The 20,232-nt window shown below is 38.0% G+C and overlaps 1 pseudogene; it reads right to left on the bottom strand.

The window, feature by feature from the left end:
- Positions 13,020–14,202, bottom strand: LOC108636017 (annotated as a pseudogene).

Below are 20,232 nucleotides of genomic sequence, written 5' to 3'. Positions count from 1 at the left end.
AGAGCTTGTCCAGAATTCACAGTTATTTATCAAGCATGTATATTTTGTTTTACCCCTTAATCACTCGGTCTGAATGGCCATGCTCCAAGAGCGTATCCAGACTCTGAAGTCAAGTCACTTTCCTCAGTGCTGAACTGCCCTCACACATAGTCCTCATGCCAACATGGCATAATCTTTTGTTTCTTTGTGCACTCATTGATGTAATTGAACCATCTTATTTAAGCCAAATTCTACTTTATAATGCATATTACAGTCTATAAACAAGCTTGTAAGTACTTTCTAATCTTTCAGTCTTCCTTCTCATTACTAATTCTTTTTTTACTGTTTTTCTACCATCAACCTTGGGAAAAAAAAAAATATATATATATATATAAAATTTCATTATGTTAAAAAAGAAGTCCAATATTTTGCAAGTTCTCCTTCTGTGGTAATTTCTCACTAGTATACTTGAAGGAAAGCATTCTATGTCTTTAACTTTCACCATAATTTTCACTTGTCACCAACATCAGTCATGTACAAGTGTACAAGTGTTAGTTGCTTAGTAGTGTCTGACTCTATGAGACTCCATGGACTTTAGCCTGCAGGCTCCTTTGTCCATGGAGTTCTCTAGGCAAGAATACTGGGTGGGTAGCCATTCCCTTCTCCAAGGGATCATCACAACTCAGGGATCAAACCCAGGTCTCCTGCATTGCAGGCAGAGTCTGTACCATCTGGGCTATAAGCTACAGTCACATAAATCAAGTAACTTTTATGAGTTTCTTTTTTCCCCCTTCACCATACATGTCAATTTCTGTATTGTAAAGACCAATATTATTTAGTTTATCCTGGGAAAGGGGGGAGTGAAGAAAGAGAAATAAGGTCATTGAAGTACTCTTAAAAGGCACAACATGTTTGCATCCAATATATGAGGCATTAAATACCCTATTCACCGTAAGGCACTAAACAATTTGATGAAAAAAAAAGCAGTAATGAAATAATAAATCAAAATAATATTTTTGTTATTTATTATTATTATTATATATATATTTTTACTTACAATACTGTATTGGTTTTGCCATACATTGACATGAATCCACCATGGGTGTACATGTGTTCCCAATCCTGAACCCCCTTCCCACCACCCTCCCCATATCATGTCTCTGGGTCATCCCAGTGCACCAGCCCCAAGCATCCTGTATCCTGCATCAAACCTAGACCAGCGATTAATTTCTTACATGATAGTATACATGTTTCAATGCCATTCTCCCAAATCATCCCACCCTCTCCCTCTCCCACAGAGTCCAAAAGTCTGTTCTATAGATCTGTGTCTCTTTTGCTGTCTCGCATATAGGGTCATCATTACCATCTTTCTAAATTCCATATGTATGTGTTAGTATACTGTATTGGTGTTTTTCTTTCTGGCTTACTTCACTCTGTATAATTGGCTCCAGTTTCATCCACCTCATTAGAACTGATTCAAATCTATCATTTTTAATGGCAGAGTAATACTCCATTGTGTATATGTACCACAGCTTTCTTGCCCATTCATCTGCTGATGGACATCTAGGTTGCTTCCATGTCCTGGTTATTATAAACAGTGCTGCGATGAACATTGGGGTACACTTGTCTCTTTCAATTCTGGTTTCCAAGGTGTATATGTCCAGCAGTGGGATTGCTGGATCATGAGGCAGTTATATTTCCAGTTTTTTAAGGAATCTCCACACTGTTCTCCATTGTGGCTGTACTAGTTTGCATTCCCAAAAACAGTGTAAGAGGGTTCCCTTTTCTCCACACTCTCTCCAGCATTTATTGCTTGTAGACTTTTGGATCACAGCCATTCTGACTAGTGTGAAATGGTACCTCATTGTGGTCTTTGATTTGCATTTCTCTGATAATGAGTGATGTTGAGCATCTTTTCATGTGTTTGTTAGCCATCTGTATGTCTTCTTTGGAGAAATGTCTATTTAGTTCTTTGGCCCGTTTTTTGATTGGGTCGTTTATTTTTCTGGAATTGAGCTGCAGGTGTTGCTTGTATATTTTCAAGATTAGTTGTTTGTCAGTTGCTTCATTTGTTATTATTTTCTCCCATTCTGAAGGCTGTCTTTTCACCTTGCTTATAGTTTCCTTTGTTGTGCAGAAACTTTTAATTTTAATTAGATTCTATTTGTTTATTTTTGCTTTTATTTCCAGTATTCTGGGAGGTGGATCATAGAGGATCCTGCTGTGATTTATGTCAGAGAGTGTTTTGCCTATGTTCTTCTCTAGGAGTTTTATAGTTTCTGATCTTACGTTTAGATCTTTAATCCATTTTGAGTTTATTTTTGTGTATGGTGTTAGAAAGTGTTCTAGTTTCATTCTTTTACAAGTCGTTGACCAGTTATGGCAGAAAGCAAAACAGAACTAAAGAGCCTTTTGATGGAAGTGAAAGAGGAGAGTGAAAAAGCTGGCTTAAAACTCAACATTCAAAAAGCTAAGGTCATGACATCCAGCCCCATAATTTCATGGCAAATAGATGGGGAAACAGTGGCAGACTTTATCTTCTTGGGTTCCAAAATCACTGCAGATAGTGACTACAGCCATTAAAAGATGCTCGCTCTTTGGAAGAAAAACTGTGACCAACCTAGATAGCATGTTAAAAAGCAGAGACATTACTTTGCAATGTCCATCTAATTAAGGCTATGGTTTTTCCAGTAGCCATGTATGGATGTGAGAGTTGAACTATAAAGAAATCTGAGCACTGAAGAATTGATGCTTTTGAACTGTGGTGTTGAAGATTCTTGAGAATCCCTTGGACAGCAAGGAGATATCCTAAAGGAAATCAGTCCTGAATATTCATTGGAAGGACTGATGTTGAGCCTGATACTCCAATACTTTGGCCACCTGATGCAAAGAACTGCCTCACTTGAAAAGACCCCGATGCTGGGAAAGATTGAAGGCAAGAGAGAGAAAGGGATGACAGAGGATGAGATGGTTGGATGGCATTACTGACTCAATGAACATGAGTTTAGGTAAACTCCAGGAGCTGGTGATGGACAGGGAGGCCTGGTGTGCTGCAGTTGCAAACACATGACTTAGTGACTGCACTGAACTGAACAAATATCTGAGACACACAAAGAGTTAGATGTGAAAAAAAAAAAAAAAGGAAACTGATATTGATGTAGCAACCCAGAGACTGAACAAAGGATGAAGATTAAAGAATCAGAGAAATAGATTAAATCAGAGGCATAGAGAATCAATAGAACTAAATCATTTTATCAATCAAAAGCAAAATCATTATGTATTAAGCATGGCAAAGGAAAATTAGACAGTAGCCATTTTGGGTGATTTTCTTACACTTGTTAATTTTATACTACTTTAAAAGCTACCTGATCTTGTGCTAATCATTAATAAATAAATTTTTAACATAAATTATGATTGCAAATTTGGGGCTCAGAATATTTTAACCTCTTAAGGAAATAATCTTTTTTTTTTTTCTGCTTGGGCATATTTTTGTAAATTGGCAATAATAGAAAAATAGATTTGTTTCAGAGAAGATAGCTTTGGCCATGCTTTTGATACATGTATATATCTGTCTATTGCTTTAATAGACACAAGTATGATATTTAATATTACTTTAGAACATTATATAAAAATATTTATACCTTATATAAAAAACAAAATATTATATGTTCTCTACTTTGATTTGCATTTTAATCAATATTATGTTTCTGTATTTTAGCAGCTTTAGTGAGGTATAACTGATGTACAAATAACTGTACATATTTGATGTGTATAATTTGTTCAGATTAGACATAAGCAAAAACTACAATCAGCGTGATAGATATATGCATAATATGCCTGTTTCCTTGTGCCCCTTTGAGGGTTTTACTTTTTGCTGTTTTGAGTGATTTTTTTTTTTTTAATGTTAAGAACCCTTAACATAAGATCTACCCTTTTAACAAAATTTGGAATACACTAGAACTCTAGAATGCGTTCATCTAGTATAACAGAAACTTTAGATCCTTTGAATTACAACTGCCTATCTCCCTCAAGAACTTCTGGTAATCTCTATTCTCTGTTTCTATGAACTGGACTATTTCAGATATTTCACATAAGTACAGTCATGCAAAATGTGTCCTTCTATAACTGACCCCAGGTTCATCCATGTTACAAATTGCAGAATTTTCTTCTTGTTCAGAGATTAATGGTATTATTTTTATTTGTATATATCATATTTCCTTTCTATCTTCACATGGCAATGCTACTGCTGCTAAGTCACTTCAGACTCTGTGCGACCCCATAGATTGCCTCCTACCAGGCTCCTCTGTCCCTGGGACTCTCCAGGCAAGAACGCTGGAGTGGGTTGCCATTTCCTTCTTCAATTCATGAAAATGAAAATTGAAAGTGAAGTTGCTCAGTCTTGTCCGACTGTTCACAGTCCCATGGACTGCAGCCTACCAGGCTCCTCCATCCATGGAATTTTCCAGGCAAGTGTACTGGAGTGGGGTGCCATTGCCTTCTCCATCACATGGCAATGGAGACATATTATTTCTATATACTGGCTATTGCCTATAGAGCGACAATGAACATGAAAGCACAGGTAGCCCTCTGAGATACTGATTTTATTTCCTTTGGATATATGCCAGAGATGACATTTTCGGATCATATGATAGTCTTATTTTTAAGTCTTTGTGTAATCTCCATACTGTTTTTGACAGCCGCTGTACCACTTTAATTTCCCAAGAGAGTATTACGGTTTCAACTGCTCCAAAGTCTTATTGGTTCCTATCATCTTTTGTTTTTATAGCAGTCATCCCAACAAATGAGAAGCAATATCATATTTTACCTTTAATTTGCATTACACTTATAATTAGTTATATTGAGCATGTTTTCTTAAGCCTTTCAGTCTTTTGTAGTTATCATTGGAGAAATGTGTATTAAAAAGTTCTGTGTCTATTTTTTAATTTATGTTTGGTCTTGTATTTGCTATTGAGTTGTAGAAGTTCCATGTACCTATTGGAAATCAAACTCTTATCAGATGGTTTGCAATTACTTTCACTTGCTCTATAATTTGCTGTTTCATTTTGTTGATTGTTTCATTTGCTACTCAGAAGCTTTTTAGACCGATGTGGTCCCATTTGTTTTTTTCTCTTGTTTGCATTTTGGTATCATCTCCAAGAAATAATTGCCAAGAGTAATGCAAAGAATTAAACTATTACCCTGGTTCTCCTGGTTTTACAGTTTAAGAGTTTCAGTCAGTTCAGTCATTCAATCCGCTCCAATTCTTTGTGACCCCATGGACTTCAGCACTCTAGGCTTCCCTGCCCATTACCAACTCCCAGAGTTTGCTCAGACTCATGTCCATCGAGTCAGTGATGCCATCCAACCATCTCATCCACTGTTGTCCCCTTCTCCTCCTGCCTTGAATCTTTCCCAGCAACAGGGTCTTTTCTAATGAGGCAGTTTTTCGCATAAGGTGGCCAAAGTCTAAATTTTCAGCTTCAGCATCAGTCCTTCCAATGAATATTCAGGACTGATTTCCTTTAGGATGAACTGGTTGGATCACTTTGCTGTCCAAGGGACTCTCAAGAATCTTCTCCAACACCACAGTTCAAAAGCATCAATTCTTAGATCCTCAGCTTTCTTAATAGTCCAACTCTCACATCCATACATGACTACTGGAAAAACCATACCTTTGATTAGATGGACCTTTGTTGGCAAAGTAATGTCTCTGCTTATTAATATGCTGTCGAGCTTGGTTACAGCTTGTCTTCCAAGGAGCATGCATATTTTCATTTCATGGCTGAAGTCACCATCTGCAGTGATTTTGGACCCAAACAAAAATAGAGTCTCTCACTGTTTCCAATATTTCCCCATCTATTTGCCATGAAGTGATGGGACTGGATGCCATGATCTTGATTTTCTGGATGTTGAATTTTAAGCCACCATTTGCACTCTCCTCTTTAATTTTCATCAAGAGGCTCTTTGGTTCTTCACTTTCTGACATAAGGGTGGTGTCATCTATGTATCTAAACTTATTGATATTTCTCCTGGCAGTCTTGATTCCAAGTTATGCTTCACCCAGCCCTGCATTTTGTATGACTTACTCTGCATATAGGCTAAATAAGCAGGGTGACAATATACAACATAGACATACTCTTTTCCTGATTTTGAACCAGTTTGTTGTTCCATGTCCAGTTCTAACTGTTGCTTGTTGACCTGCATACAGATTTATCAAGAGGAAGGAGTGGTCTGGGATTTCCATCTCTTTAAGAAATTTCAATAGATTGTTGTGATCCACACAATCAAAGACTTCAGAGTAGTCAATAAAGCAGAAATAGATATTTTTTCTGGAACTCTCTTGCTTTTTTGATGATCCATTGGAGGTTGGCAATGTAATCTCTGGTTCATCTGCATTTTCTATATCCATCTTGAACATCTGGAAGTACATGGTTCACGTGCTGTTGAAGCCTGGCTTGGAGAATTTTGAGCATTACTTTGCTAGCATATGAAATGAGTGCAATTGTGCAGTAATTTGAACATTCTTTGGCATTGCCTTTCTTTGGGATTGATATGAAAATTGACCTCTTTGTGTCCTTTGTCCACTGTTGAGGTTTCCAGATGTTCTGGGATATTAAGTGCATCACTAACAGTATCATCGTTTAGGATTTGAAACAGCTCACCTGGAATTCCATCACCTCTACTAGCTTTGTTCATAGTGATGCTTTCTAAGGCCAACTTGAGTATGCATTCCAGAATATCTGGCTCTAGGTGAGGGATCACATCATCGTGGTTATCTAGGTCATGAAGATCGTTTTGTATAGTCTGTCTATGTGTTCTTGCCACCTCTTTTTTATAACTTCTGCCTCTGTTAGGCCCAAGCCATTAGTATCCCTTATTGTGTCCATCTTTGCTTGAAATATGCCCTTGGTATCTCTAATTTTCTTGAAGAGATCTCTAGTTTTTCCCATTCTACTGTTTTCTTCTATTTCTTTGCATTGATCACTGAAGAAGGCTTTCTTATCTTTCCTTGCTATTCTTTAAAACACTGTATTCAAATGGGTTTATCTTTCCTTTTCTCTATAGCCTTTAGATTCTTTTCTTTTCTCAGCTATTTTTCAGGACTCCTCAGACAACTATTTTGCCTTTTTGATTTTTTTTTTCTTGGATATGGTCTTGATCACTGCCTCCTGTACAATGTCATGAACCTCTGTCCATAGATCTTCAGGCACTCTGTCTATCAGATCTAGTCCCTTAAATCTATTTCTCACTTCCACTGTATAATCACAAGGGATTTGATTTAAGTCATACCTGAGTGGTCTAGTGGTTTTCCCTACTTCCTTCCATTTAAGTCTGAATTTGGCAATAAGGAGTTCATGATTTGACCCACAGTCAGCTCCTGGCCTTGTTTTTGTTGACTGTATCTCCATCTTTGGCTGCAAAGAATATAATCAATCTGATTTCAGTGTTGACCATCTGGTGATGTCCATGTGTAGAGTCTTCTCTTGTGTTGTTGGAAGAGGGTGTTTCCTATGACCAGTGCATTCTCTTGGCAAAACTCTGTTAGCCTTTGCCCTGTTTCATTTTGTACACCAAGGCCAAGTTTGCCTGTTACTCCAAGTATCTCTTGACTTCTTATATTTGCTTTCCAATTCCCTATAATGAAAAGGCCAACTTTTTTGGTTGTGAGTTCTAAAAGATCTTGTAGGTCTTCGTGGAACTGTTCAACTTCAGCTTCTTCAGCATTTCTGGTGGGGGCTTAGATTTGGATTACTGTGATATTTAATGTTTGGCCTTGGAAATGAACAGTGTTTGCTGTGTCGTTCTTGAGATTGCACCCAAGAACTGCATTTCTGTGTTCTATTGACTATGAGGGCTACTCCATTTCTCCGAAGGGATTCTTGTCCACAGTAGTAGATATAATAGTCATTTGAATTAAATTCACCCATTCCAGTCCATTTTAGTTCACTGATTCCTAAAATGCTGATGTTCAATCTTGCCATCTCTTGCTTGACCACTTCCAATTTACCTTGATTCATGGACCTAACATTCAAGGTTCCTATGCAATATTGTTCTTTACAGCATCGGACTTTACTTCCCTCACCAGTCACATCCATAACTGGTCATTGTGTTTGCTTTAGCTCCATCTCTTCATTCTTTCTGGAGTTATTTCTCCAAGCTTCTCCAGTAGCATATTTGACAGTTATTTACCTGAGGTTTTCATCTTTCATTGTCATATATTTTTGCCTCTTCATAAGGGTTTATGTTTAAGCTTTTAATCCATTTTGAGTTGATATTTGTGTATGATTTAAGGCAGAAAAATCCAAGACAGTGTATTTAGTCAATAAAAGGTAATAGAAGGAGTACAAATTAGATGGGAGGAAAAATCACTCTTGTTTCCAGATGATATGATCTTGTATTCAAAAACTCTAAGGACTACAGAAAACTATTATTAGAATAAATGCATTCACAAAAAACTGCATGATACAAAATCAACATACAAACATCATTTATTTTCCTACATTTTAAAACAATGAACCATCTGAAAAAGGCAGTTTAAAAATCTCATTTAGAATGATATTTTAAAAAGTACTTAAGAATACATTTATCCAAGGAGTTGAAAGATCTGGACACTTGAAAGAAGATCAATGATGAGAGAAATTGTAGAAAACATAAATCAATGGAAAGACATCCTCTGTTATTGGATTGAAAGGATTAATATTGCTAAAATGTTAATACTACCAAAGTGAAAGTGAAAGTTGCTCAGTCCTGTCCGACTCTTGAGACCCTATTCATGGCAATCCACCAGGCTCCTCTGTCCAAGGGATTCTCCAGGCAAGAATACTGGAGTGTGTTGCCATGCCCTTCTCCAGGAAGTCTTCCTAATCCAGGGATTGAACCCAGGTCTCCCATATTGCAGGCAGATTCTTTACCTTCTGAGCCAGTACTACCAAAAGCACAGATTCAGTGCTTGTTTTTGTTCAGTCACCAAGTTGTGTCCAACTCTTTGTGACCCCCTGGACTGCAGCACATCAGACCCAGAATAGCCAAAACAATTGAAAAATAAATATAAAGCTGGAGGCATTACATGTCTTGATTTCAAAATATTACAAAGCTAAGATGATTAAGGGCTTCCCTTGTGGCTCAGCTGGTACAGAATCCACCTGCATTGCAGGAAACCTGGGCTCGATCCTCAGTTTGGGAAGGAGAAGGGAAAGGAAGGGAAAGGCTACTCACTTCAGTATTGTGGCCTGGAGAATTCCATGGACTGTATAGTCAATGGGGTTGCAAAGAGTTGGACAAGACTGAGTGACTTTCACTTCACAAGATAATTAAAACCATATGGTACTTGCATAAAGCGACTTATAAGCCAGTGTAATTATTTATATTGAGAGTCTAGAAGTGGCTCATACAGTAAAGAGTCTGCCTGCTATGTAGGAGACCTAGGTTCCATCTCTGGGTCGGGAAGATCCACTGGATAAGGAAATGGCAACCCACTCCAATATCCTTGCCTTGAAAATTCCATGGATAGAGTAGCCCAGCAGGCTACAGTCCATGGGGTTGCAAAGAGTCAGACTGAGCAACTTCACTTCACTTCTAGAAGTAAACCCTTGTATATGAGATCAACTGATTTTTGACAGGGGTGCCAAGAACACACAATTGGGCAAGAATAGCCTCTTCAACATATGGTGTTGGGAAAACTAGACATCCACATGCAAAAATTTTATATTTTGTATCTTTATTCTTAGGTATAAGGAAGTCAGTCTTATAGGATCCTATTAGAATAGAGCATGGCAGATTGCCAGCTACCCTGGAATACTTTGTGAAGTCCAGACTGCCTATCCTGGGTTATTATAGGATGGAAAGATAAACTTCTAACATATTTAAAGCAATGTTTGTGTTTTCTTTCTTATGGCAGCTTAACTCTTACAGTAACTAATACATCAACTCATTTTATTTACATTGATATTTGGTGGAATACTTTTTGCACCTCTTTAATTTCAGCCTTTTGTTTCTTAGTTTTTAAACATGCCCATGTAAGTAGGGTCTTGTGTTCTACTTATTTTTCAGCATTCATGAGGGAGTTCCAAATTCCTTTACATTTCCACTGAAACATAAATCCTTGTAACTGACTCAAGACCAACTTTTTTTTTTTTTTTTTTTACATTCTGGAATAGTTTATTTCATCCAACTTGCTACTCAAAGACTTTTACTGTTACACATCAGTATACAACATAACACATTTCTAATCATTACAGAGAACTCAGTGTCCCCTCCTGGGTCTCATGAGCAGCGAACAGATAAAGAGCTTGTCGAGTGGTTGCAACTGCAAGGAGCAGATACGAGAACAATTGAAAAGGTAAGCTGAGAACCAAACCATTCCTAGGCTGTTATTACAAAGCAGCTTAGCTCTTGAGGTATGTGATCTTTGTTTCAGATTCTTGAAGAGGGTTACACACTGTCTGATATTCTTAATGACATCACTAAGGAAGACCTAAGGTACCTTAGACTACAGTAAGAATAGCCTCAAAACATTTTGTGTAACAGAAAATGGCTTTTTTGGTGTGCTTAGGCTTTTTACATAAAAGCAGTAGAAAAGAAAGTGCTGGTAGCTTTCCCCCTTTCCTTTAGTCAGGGAACAAAAACTACCCAACCACACTCCAAACTCTGGAGTTTCCAAGGGTGAAGCTGGGGAAAAGCTGAGAGGGAGCAGAAGCTAAAGGCCCAGTAGGCACAGTCAACAGACTGCCAGGCTGGGAGTGGAATGAGGAAAGACAGGAGTTGACAGCAGGCCACACTCAAACCCTTTCGTTCTCCTCCACTGGTCATCTTTAATAGCCTACTTTGCACAGATGCCCTGGCACTCCTGTACATACCTCTAAGGCCACATCCCACTTGTGCTGGGGTAGAAATTTCACCTCCATATGTAAAGGGAACATATTCCTATTTTAGTTTTTAAGTTAGGGACTGCATTTTTAAGACTAGCCAGCAAAACAAGTCTAGAAGTACATGCTATAGCTTTTGCCATAAGGGCTCCTAAAGAAGTATTGTGTGGTACTGCTTTGAAGTCATCTTTCCTTACGACTCACTCTAAAGAAGACTTCTGATTGTTTCGTAGCGGTGGTCTTCTCTGCAGGCTCTGGACTGCAGTCTCCCAGTACAGAAGACGGGCTCAGGGGGCCCCAGCAACCCAAGATGAAGCTTAATAATCAGCCACACGGGGGATAGCGGGAGCCCAGAGCTGACATCTTTGTTAAAGCTTCTACTACATACACACCAATCCTGCTGCAATTCCACAAGGAAAACACCACTGTTCATTGAACAAATTTAAGAACTTGAAGTTCTAAAGAATTATGGAAAAAATGTTAATATTTCTCAACATGTTTTAAAGGTGAGTGGAACTGTATTTTGAGAACTGTGATTGTAAAACTTGGTCTTGACATCCCAAAGTATTATGGGATTCTTTACCTTCAAACATTTGCTGGAAAGGTGGAGCAACAGGTGTTTAACAAAAAGGCTGGGAATCACTGTTTCAATTATACATTCCATACATTAATGGGAATTGCACTTAAAATTAGAAAAATCAATAAGACTATGCCTTGTAGTTAATAATGTTTGATATGAATGTAAATAGAAAACTGTTAGGAAAATAGCTTCATATTTATATTGAATGTATAAATGGAGAAAACTAACTTATTTGGCCTTTGAAACGAAGTAGTTATATTTAAATATGGAATTGTCCTTGCACCCCTGCCAAGTTATAATAAATAATTGTGTTTTATTAATGAGACATGATGGTTCAGTGTGAACAGGCTTCAGCACTGATGTGCACACTAACAGGGGTGTGTGCACATTAGAGTACACTAGGTAAGCTGTTAATAAAAAGACACTTAGTCCTTGGAAGGAAAGTTATGACAACCTAGACAGCATATTAAAAAGCAGAGACATTACTTTGCCAACAAAGGTCCGTCTAGTCAAGGCTGTGGTTTTTCCAGTAGTCATGTATGGATGTGAGAGTTGGACTGTGAAGAAAGCTGAGTGCTGAAGTATTGATGCTTTTGAACTGTGGTGTTGGAGAAGACTCTTGAGAGTCCCTTGGACTGCAAGAAGATCCAACCAGTCCATTCTAAAGGAGATAAGTTCTGGATGTTCTTTGGAAGGAATGATGCTAAAGCTGAAACTCTAGTACTTTGGCCACCTCATGCGAAGAGATGACTCATTGGAAAGGACTCTGATGCTGGGAGGGATTGGGGGCAGGAGGAGAAGGGGACGACAGAGAATGAGATGGCTGGATGGCATCACGGACTCGATTGACGTGGGTTTGGGTGAACTCCAGGAGTTGGTGATGGACAGGGAGGCCTGGCGTGCTGCAATTCATGGGATCGCAAAGAATCAGACACTACCGAGTAACGGAACTGAACTGAGGTAAGCTGTTGGGCACTGCGAGGGACAGGACACTGATCCCACCACAAGGTGGCAGCAGAGTTGGACAGGCATACAAGGAATTGTTTTTCCTTTTAAAATGAAAGTTGCTCACTCGTGTCCAATTCTTTGCCACCCCATAGTCCATGGAATTCTCCAGGCGATCTTCCCAACCCAGGGATTGAACCCAGGTCTCCTGCATTGCAGGCAGATTCTTTACCAGCTGAGCCACAAGGGAAGCCCAAGAATACTGGAGTGGGTAGCCTATCCCTTCTCCAGGGGATCTTCCTGACCCAGGAATCGAACTGGGGTCTCCTACATTGCAGGCCAATTCTTTACCAGCTGAGCCGTAAGGGAAGCGCTTAATAACTAAAGTATGTGTTAAAACTAGTACACAACTAAATCAAATAGAACTATTTTAAAGAAATAATTTGGAGGGTTAAGCAAACTATTACCTATTTTAGACCTATATAACTAAAATAACCTTATGTGTGCAATCACCTCTTTTAATGCAACACTGTACAAACCACGTGCAAACACTCTCTCAATCTACACGCTTTTTCTCTATGGGCTTTCCTCCCTGACAAAGTTGAGAACACAAAGCATTTCTTACAGTTGCTGCCAAATAACCCACTGAAGTTGTGTATCTCGCCTTAACTGATGGACTTTAACTTGATCCACTGGTTTGCACCCCGGACTTCAAAAGGTGGATCGTTGCAGTAAATGCGATAGCCGAGTTCTTCCAAAGGTGGTTCAGGATCAGCAGTAGCAAACTGAGCAGCATCCTCAATTTCTTTTCTCACTTCCACAGCAGTTTCCTTTAATTCTTCAACACTGGCGAGATTGCTGTTTACCATCCTGTCCTTGAGGAGCCTGATAGGGTCACTCTTACTTCTAACTTCCTGAATCTCTTCTCGGGTATGTAACTCACTCCAGGATCACTCATGCTGTGTCCATGGTAACGATAAGTCTGCAGCTCCATCAGTATAGGCCCCTTTCCAGATCTACAATAGGCAGCTGCAAATTTTGTGGCCTCCCGGACACAGGATATCCATTCCATCTACCCTCAGCCCAGGAATAAAGTCGCCTCTCTTGTAGTAATCAGTGCTGGCTGCTGCTCTTTCCACAGATGTTCCCATCCCATAGCGGTTATTCTCACAGATGAAAATGCAAGGCAATTTACACAAAGCTGCCGTATTGTAAGCTTCGAATATCTGACCCTGATTAGCAGCGCCATCGCCATACAAAGTCAAACAGACCTCGTCTTTTCCGTTATACTTACAGGCCAGAGCAATCCCAGCTCCCAGGGGCACCTGAGCTCCCACAATGCCATTGCCTCCGTAGAAATTCTTGGCATACATATGCATCGATCCTCCTTTTCCTTTAGCACAACCACCTCTTCGTCCTGTAAGCTCTGCGAGAATCTCCCGGACAGAGAGTCCACGAGTAAAGGTAAAGCCATGAGCAGGGTACACTGTGATCAGATGGTCTGCGGGGTTGATGCCGGCCTCCAGGCTACACAACAAGCTTCCTGACCATCCCACAAGTGACAGAAACCACGAATAATTTTCTGTTTATACAGCTGATCTGCTTTTAACCCCATTCAGCGAACGGTCTGCATCATCCTGTAGTATTTGAGCCCATCCTCCTGGTAAGCACTGTAGTGACAGGAGGGCCCTCTTCCAACCAGTGAAGATCACATTTCTTAATTTCAAAAGTAGCGTCATTTGCAAAATGACAGGATGCCACCAGCACTCTGCTTGACGGCTTCTGGGCGACGCTCGACAACACGCGAGAGATGGCGGCGAGCATCTTCCTCATGGAGCGCAGTGGCTTGCAGCTGCGAACCTTCAATGAGCCGAGGAGTGCGGTCCAGGTGCGGCCAAGTCTCCTTCCAAGACCAACTTTTTAGCCCCAGTGAAGATGTTTGCATCTGCTCCTAGTGGACCTTCGTCTTCACTGAGCACTTGGTGTGAATCACCATTAATATTGCAGATTAGAACTCTTAAGTTATTTTTCTGGACAACTATAATTGTTCCAAGTTTCTTTTAGCCAGCCTTACAGGAAACATTACATTTTATTCAGACTTAGTATTTTTGAAGAAACACCCTCTTCCCCACACAGAATTTCAGATGTTTGATTGGCTTCTTGTTGATCCTTTCTTTGCTTCTCTATGTGAATAGAGAATGAAGACCTTATATGTCTTCTCACTTGTGTTAAGGTTGGATATTTACTATCTCCTAATATTATTAAAACAGATTGGTTTTTATGTTTCTTGTTTTCTTTTTCATGGTTTTCAGATAGGAAGGGGATAGTGCCAACTTTACATTGTAGTTGTAAAAGTTAAAATAATGACTATTTTATTTTTTCCCAGCAATTGTGCTGATTTCCGAGGACTGAGCAAATGCATTGAAAAAATGACAAATCAGATGGGGAGAACAGTAAACTTTTAGGAATTATATATACAATATCTGTCCAATGTATTCTGAGACTCATGAATTAATATGAACCAGGAATGAATGATATTTATATTTCACATACCTTGCATAAAATTTAGGTATAAAATATACTATCTGAATATAAATTAGATGGAGAGAATATTAGGGTTAAATATGAATGCTCTTGGTAGACAGATTAACTGAAGAAACTTCAGTGAAATTCTGTAATTTTAATGATTAGTAGGTATTTTCTATTTTAGCAAGAATTTTCTGTGCTGAAAAAATGTCAGATCCACATTGACCCTCAAAAATTTTTGGCCTCTAGGTTTAACCATATATTAGATAAAGTAGAAAAATAAAAATTATTGAAAAGAATCTTAGGAAAAATCATTTTCATTAAGATGAAAATTAATGAAAAGAAATGGTAGAAAAAAGAAATGTAATGATAAATATATTTCATAATATAAAATTTGATGTATACTACAATAAACTGTGGAAAATTCTGAAAGAGATGGAAATACCAGACCATCTGACCTGCCTCTTGAAAAATCTATATGCAGGTCAGGAAGCAACAGTTGGAACTGGACATGGAAAAACAGACTGGTTCTAAATAGGAAACAGAGTATGTCAAGGATGTATATTGTTACCCTGCTTATTTAGCTTATATGCAGAGTACATCATGAGAAAGTCTAGGCTGGAGGAAGCACAAGCTGGAATCAAGATTGCCAGAAGAATTATCAATAAACTTAGATATGCAGATGACACCACCCTTATGGCAGAAAGTGAAGAGGAACTAAAAAGCCTCTTGATGGAAATGAGAGGAGAGTGAAAAAGTTGACTTAGGCTCAACATTCAGAAAACAAAGATCATGGCATCTGGTCCTATCACTTCATGGGAAATAGATGGGGAAACAGTAGAAACAGTGTCAGAATTTATTTTTGGGGGCTCCAAAATCACTGTGGATGGTGACTGCAGCCATGAAATTAAAAGATGCTTACTCCTTGGAAGGAAAGTTATGACCAACCTAGATAGCATGTTGAAAAACAGAGAGATTACTTTGCCATCAAAGGTTAATCTAGTCAAGGCTATGGTTTTTCCAGTGGTCATATATGGATGTGATAGTTGGACTGTGAAGAAAACTGAGTGCTGAAGAATGGATGCTTTTGAACTGTGGTGTTGGAGAAGACTCCATACTCTTGGACTGCAAGGAGATCAAACCAGTCCATTTTTTAAAAATATAAATTTATTTATTTTAATTGAAGGTTAATTACTTTACAATATTGTATTGGTTTTGCCATACATCAACATGAATCCACCACAGGTATACACATGTTTCACATCCTGAACTCCCCTCCCTCCTCCTTCCCTGTACCATCCCTCTAGGTTGTCCCAGTGCACCAGCCCCAAGTATCCAGTATCAGGCACTGAACCTGTGGTGGTGATTCGTTTCATATATGATATTATACATGATTCAATGCCATTCTCCCAAATCATCCCACCCTCTCCCTCTCCCGCAGAGTCCAAAAGACTGTTCTATACATCTGTGTCTCTTTTGCTGTCTCACATACAGGGTTATCATTGCCATCTTTCTAAATTCCATATATATGTGTTAGTATACTGTATTGGTGTTTTTCTTTCTGGCTTACTTCACTCTGTATAATTGGCTCCAGTTTCATCCACGTCATTAGAACTGATTCAAATGTATTCTTTTTAATGGCTGAGTAATATTCCATTGTGTATATGTACCACTGCTTTCTTATCCATTCATCTGCTGATGGACATCTAGGTTGCTTCCATGTCCTGGCTGTTATAAACAGTGCTGTGATGAACATTGGGGTACATGTGTCTCTTTCAATTCTGGTTTCCTTGGTGTGTATGCCCAGCAGTGGGATTGCTGGGTCATAAGGCAGTTCTATTTCCAGTTTTTTAAGGAATCTCCACACTGTCCTCCATAGTGGCTGTACTAGTTTGCATTCCCACCAATAATGTAAGAGTGTTCCCTTTTCTCCACACCCTCTCCAGCATTTATTGCTTGTAGACTTTTGGATTGCAGCCATTCTGACTGGTGTGAAATGGTACCTCATTGTCATTTTGTTTTGCATTTCTCTGATAATGAGTGATGTTGAGCATCTTTTCATGTGTTTGTTAGTCATCTGTATGTCTTCTTTGGAGAAATGTCTATTTAGTTCTTTGGCCTATTTTTTGATTGGGTCATTTATTTTTCTGGAGTTGAGCTGCAGGAGTTGGTTGTACAAAATAGAAACCCCAGAGATAAATCCACGCACCTATGGACACCTTATCTTTGACAAAGGAAGCAAGAATATACAATAGATTAAAGACAAATTCTTTAACAAGTGGTGCTGGGAAAATTGGTCAACCACTTGTGAAAGAATGAAACTGGAACACTTTCTAACACCATACACAAAAATAAACTCCAAATGGATTAAAGATCTAAATGTAAGACCAGAAACTATGAAACTCCTAGAAGAGAGCATAGGCAAAACAGTCTCCGACATACATCACAGCAGGATCCTCTATGACCCACCTCCCAGAATATTGGAAATAAAAGCAAAAATAAACAAATGGGACCTAATTAAACTTAAAAGCTTCTGCACAACAAAGGAAACTATAAGCAAGGTGAAAAGACAGCCTTCAGAATCGGACAAACCAGTCCATTCTAAAGGAGATCAGCCCTGGGTGTACTTGGAAGCAGTGATGCTAAAGCTGAAACTCCAGTTCTTTGGCCACCTCATGCGAAGAGTTGACTCATTGGAAAAGACTCTGATGCTTGGAGGGATTGGGGGCAGGAGAAGAAGGGGACAACAGAGGATGAGACGGCTGGATGACATCACCAACTCGATGGACGTTAGTCTGAGTGAACTCCAGGATATGGTGATGGACAGGGAGGCCTGGTGAGCTGCGATTCATGGGGTCACAGAGTCGGACACAACTGAGTGACTGAACTGAACTGAATTAATATTTTCTAATCATAATATGCTTTTGAATTTTAACTTTTGAATTCATAATTAACTTTTGAATTTTAACTATTTACATAATTACATAATTTCACCTTCATCTCCAATCATCTTTCAACTCATAATTATAATATATTACATCATTTTAAAAGATCAATATTTATACCTAATCTAGATGTACTTTAACAAATAGGCTTAACATCTGAAAGTGAAGCATTCTATATTTTCCTGTGAAAATCTACAAAACCATACTTTATCAGGATACATTTTTAAACTTAAATTGTATTAAACATTTTGGAGGAAAGTACAGTAGAATTTATTCTTATGTTATTTTCTGTAATCATTTGAAGCAGATAAAGGTTATTAGGAATAAAGGACCTCATGAATATTAGCTTATGATTTTATAAAGCAAATAATGGATAAAAATATAATGTATATAACCATACACAATACATTAAATAGATAGCATAAAAATATACCTCTCATATTGTATGTCTTCTGAATATAACAAATTATTATTTAGTATACTGAATGTATATTAATATATTTCAGAAATTCTCGATAGGTATAAATAAATATCCATATCATATATAGCAATCTCATCATATTGTCAAACAGATACATGGAATATGGCAAAAAGTGTTTTCAATATGGATTGACATTAAGTATATAATAGTTTCCTATTCTTTTTTCTTTTTTTTTACTTTATATTTATTTATTTTAAATGTTTATTTTTACTTTACAATACTGTACTGATTTTGCCATACATTGACATGAATCCACCATGGGTATACATGAGTTCCCAATCCTGAACCCCCCTCCCACCTCCTACCCCATATCATCTCTCTGGATCATCCCTGTACACCAGCCCCAAGCATCGTGTATCCTGTATCAAACATAGACTGGCGATTCATTTCTTACATGATTGTATACATGTTTCAATGCCATTCTCCCAAATCAAGTGGGCTTTATGCCAGGGATGCAAGGATTCTTCAATATCCTCAAATCAATCAATGTAATTCACCACATTAACAAATTGAAGAATAAAAGCCATATGATTATCTCAATAGATGCAGAGAAGGCTTTGACAAAATTCAACATCCATTTATGATAAAAACTCTCCAGAAAGCAGGAATAGAAGGAACATACCTCAACATAATAAAAGCTATATATGACAAACCCACAGCAAACATTATCCTCAATGGTGAAAAATTGAAAGCATTTCCCCTAAAGTCAGGACAAGACAAGGGTGCCCACTTTCACCACTACTATTCAACGTCGTTCTGGAAGTTTTGGCCACAGCAACCAGAGCAGAAAAAGAAATAAAAGGAATCCAAATTGGAAAAGAAGAAGTAAAACTCTCACTGTTTGCAGATGACGTGATCCTCTACATAGAAAACCCTAAAGACTCCACCAGAAAATTACTAGAGCTAATCAATGAATATAGTAAAGTTGCAGGATATAAAATTAACACACAGAAATCCCTTGCATTCCTATACACGAATAATGAGAAAGTAGAAAAAGAAATTAAGGAAACAATTCCATTCAGCATTGCAACGAAAAGAATAAAATACTTAGGAATATATCTACCTAAAAAACTAAAGACCTATATATAAAAAACTATGAAACACTGATGAAAGAAATCAAAGAGGATACTAATAGATGGAGAAATATACCATGTTCATGGATTGAAAGAATCAATATAGTGAAAATAAGTATACTACCGAAAGCAATCTACAGATTCAATGCAATCCCTATCAAGCTACCAGCGGTATTTTTCACAGAACTAGAACAAATAATTTCAAGATTTGTATGGAAATACAAAAAACCTCGAATAGCCAAAGCAATCTTGAGAAAGAAGAATGGAACTGGATAAATCAACTTGCCCGACTTCAGCCTCTACTACAAAGCCACAGTCATCAAGACAGTATGGTACTGGCACAAAGACAGAAATATAGATCAATGGAACAAAATAGAAAGCCCAGAGATAAATCCACACACCTATTATTTTTTCTTATGAATATGATCTTGTATGAAATCTTCCCTCTAATTTCACAAACAGTGCTTTATAATATTTATGCTTGATTGCATCTTTCTTACTTCTGAACAGTTACTAGTTCTTGAACTTTATACAATAATATTCACTACAAATAAAATGTGAATGTTTTCAGTAATTCTTTTAGTAGGCAGTTTATAGGAGACAGAAATAAGAGTTATCATCAACTGTGTTGTTTTGGCAATGTTCTTATATTTTCAGGGGTATACAATATTTGCTCTTATGACTCATGACAAATTCCACTCATTAAATGTTTGCATTTGTAATGGCACTTTTCATTTGAGTTACTGAGAAACTGTTAGAGCTTACACAGAATTAAATGTCAGATGAAATCAGCACAAGTGTTTAATAGCATGAAATAAACCTAACCAGGGCTGAGATA

Source organism: Capra hircus, chromosome 1 (assembly GCF_001704415.2).
Source record: "Capra hircus breed San Clemente chromosome 1, ASM170441v1, whole genome shotgun sequence".
NCBI classification, from domain to species: domain Eukaryota; kingdom Metazoa; phylum Chordata; class Mammalia; order Artiodactyla; family Bovidae; genus Capra; species Capra hircus.
The sequence above is the reverse complement of the archived record's forward strand: the minus strand, read 5'-3'. Positions and strand labels throughout refer to the sequence as shown.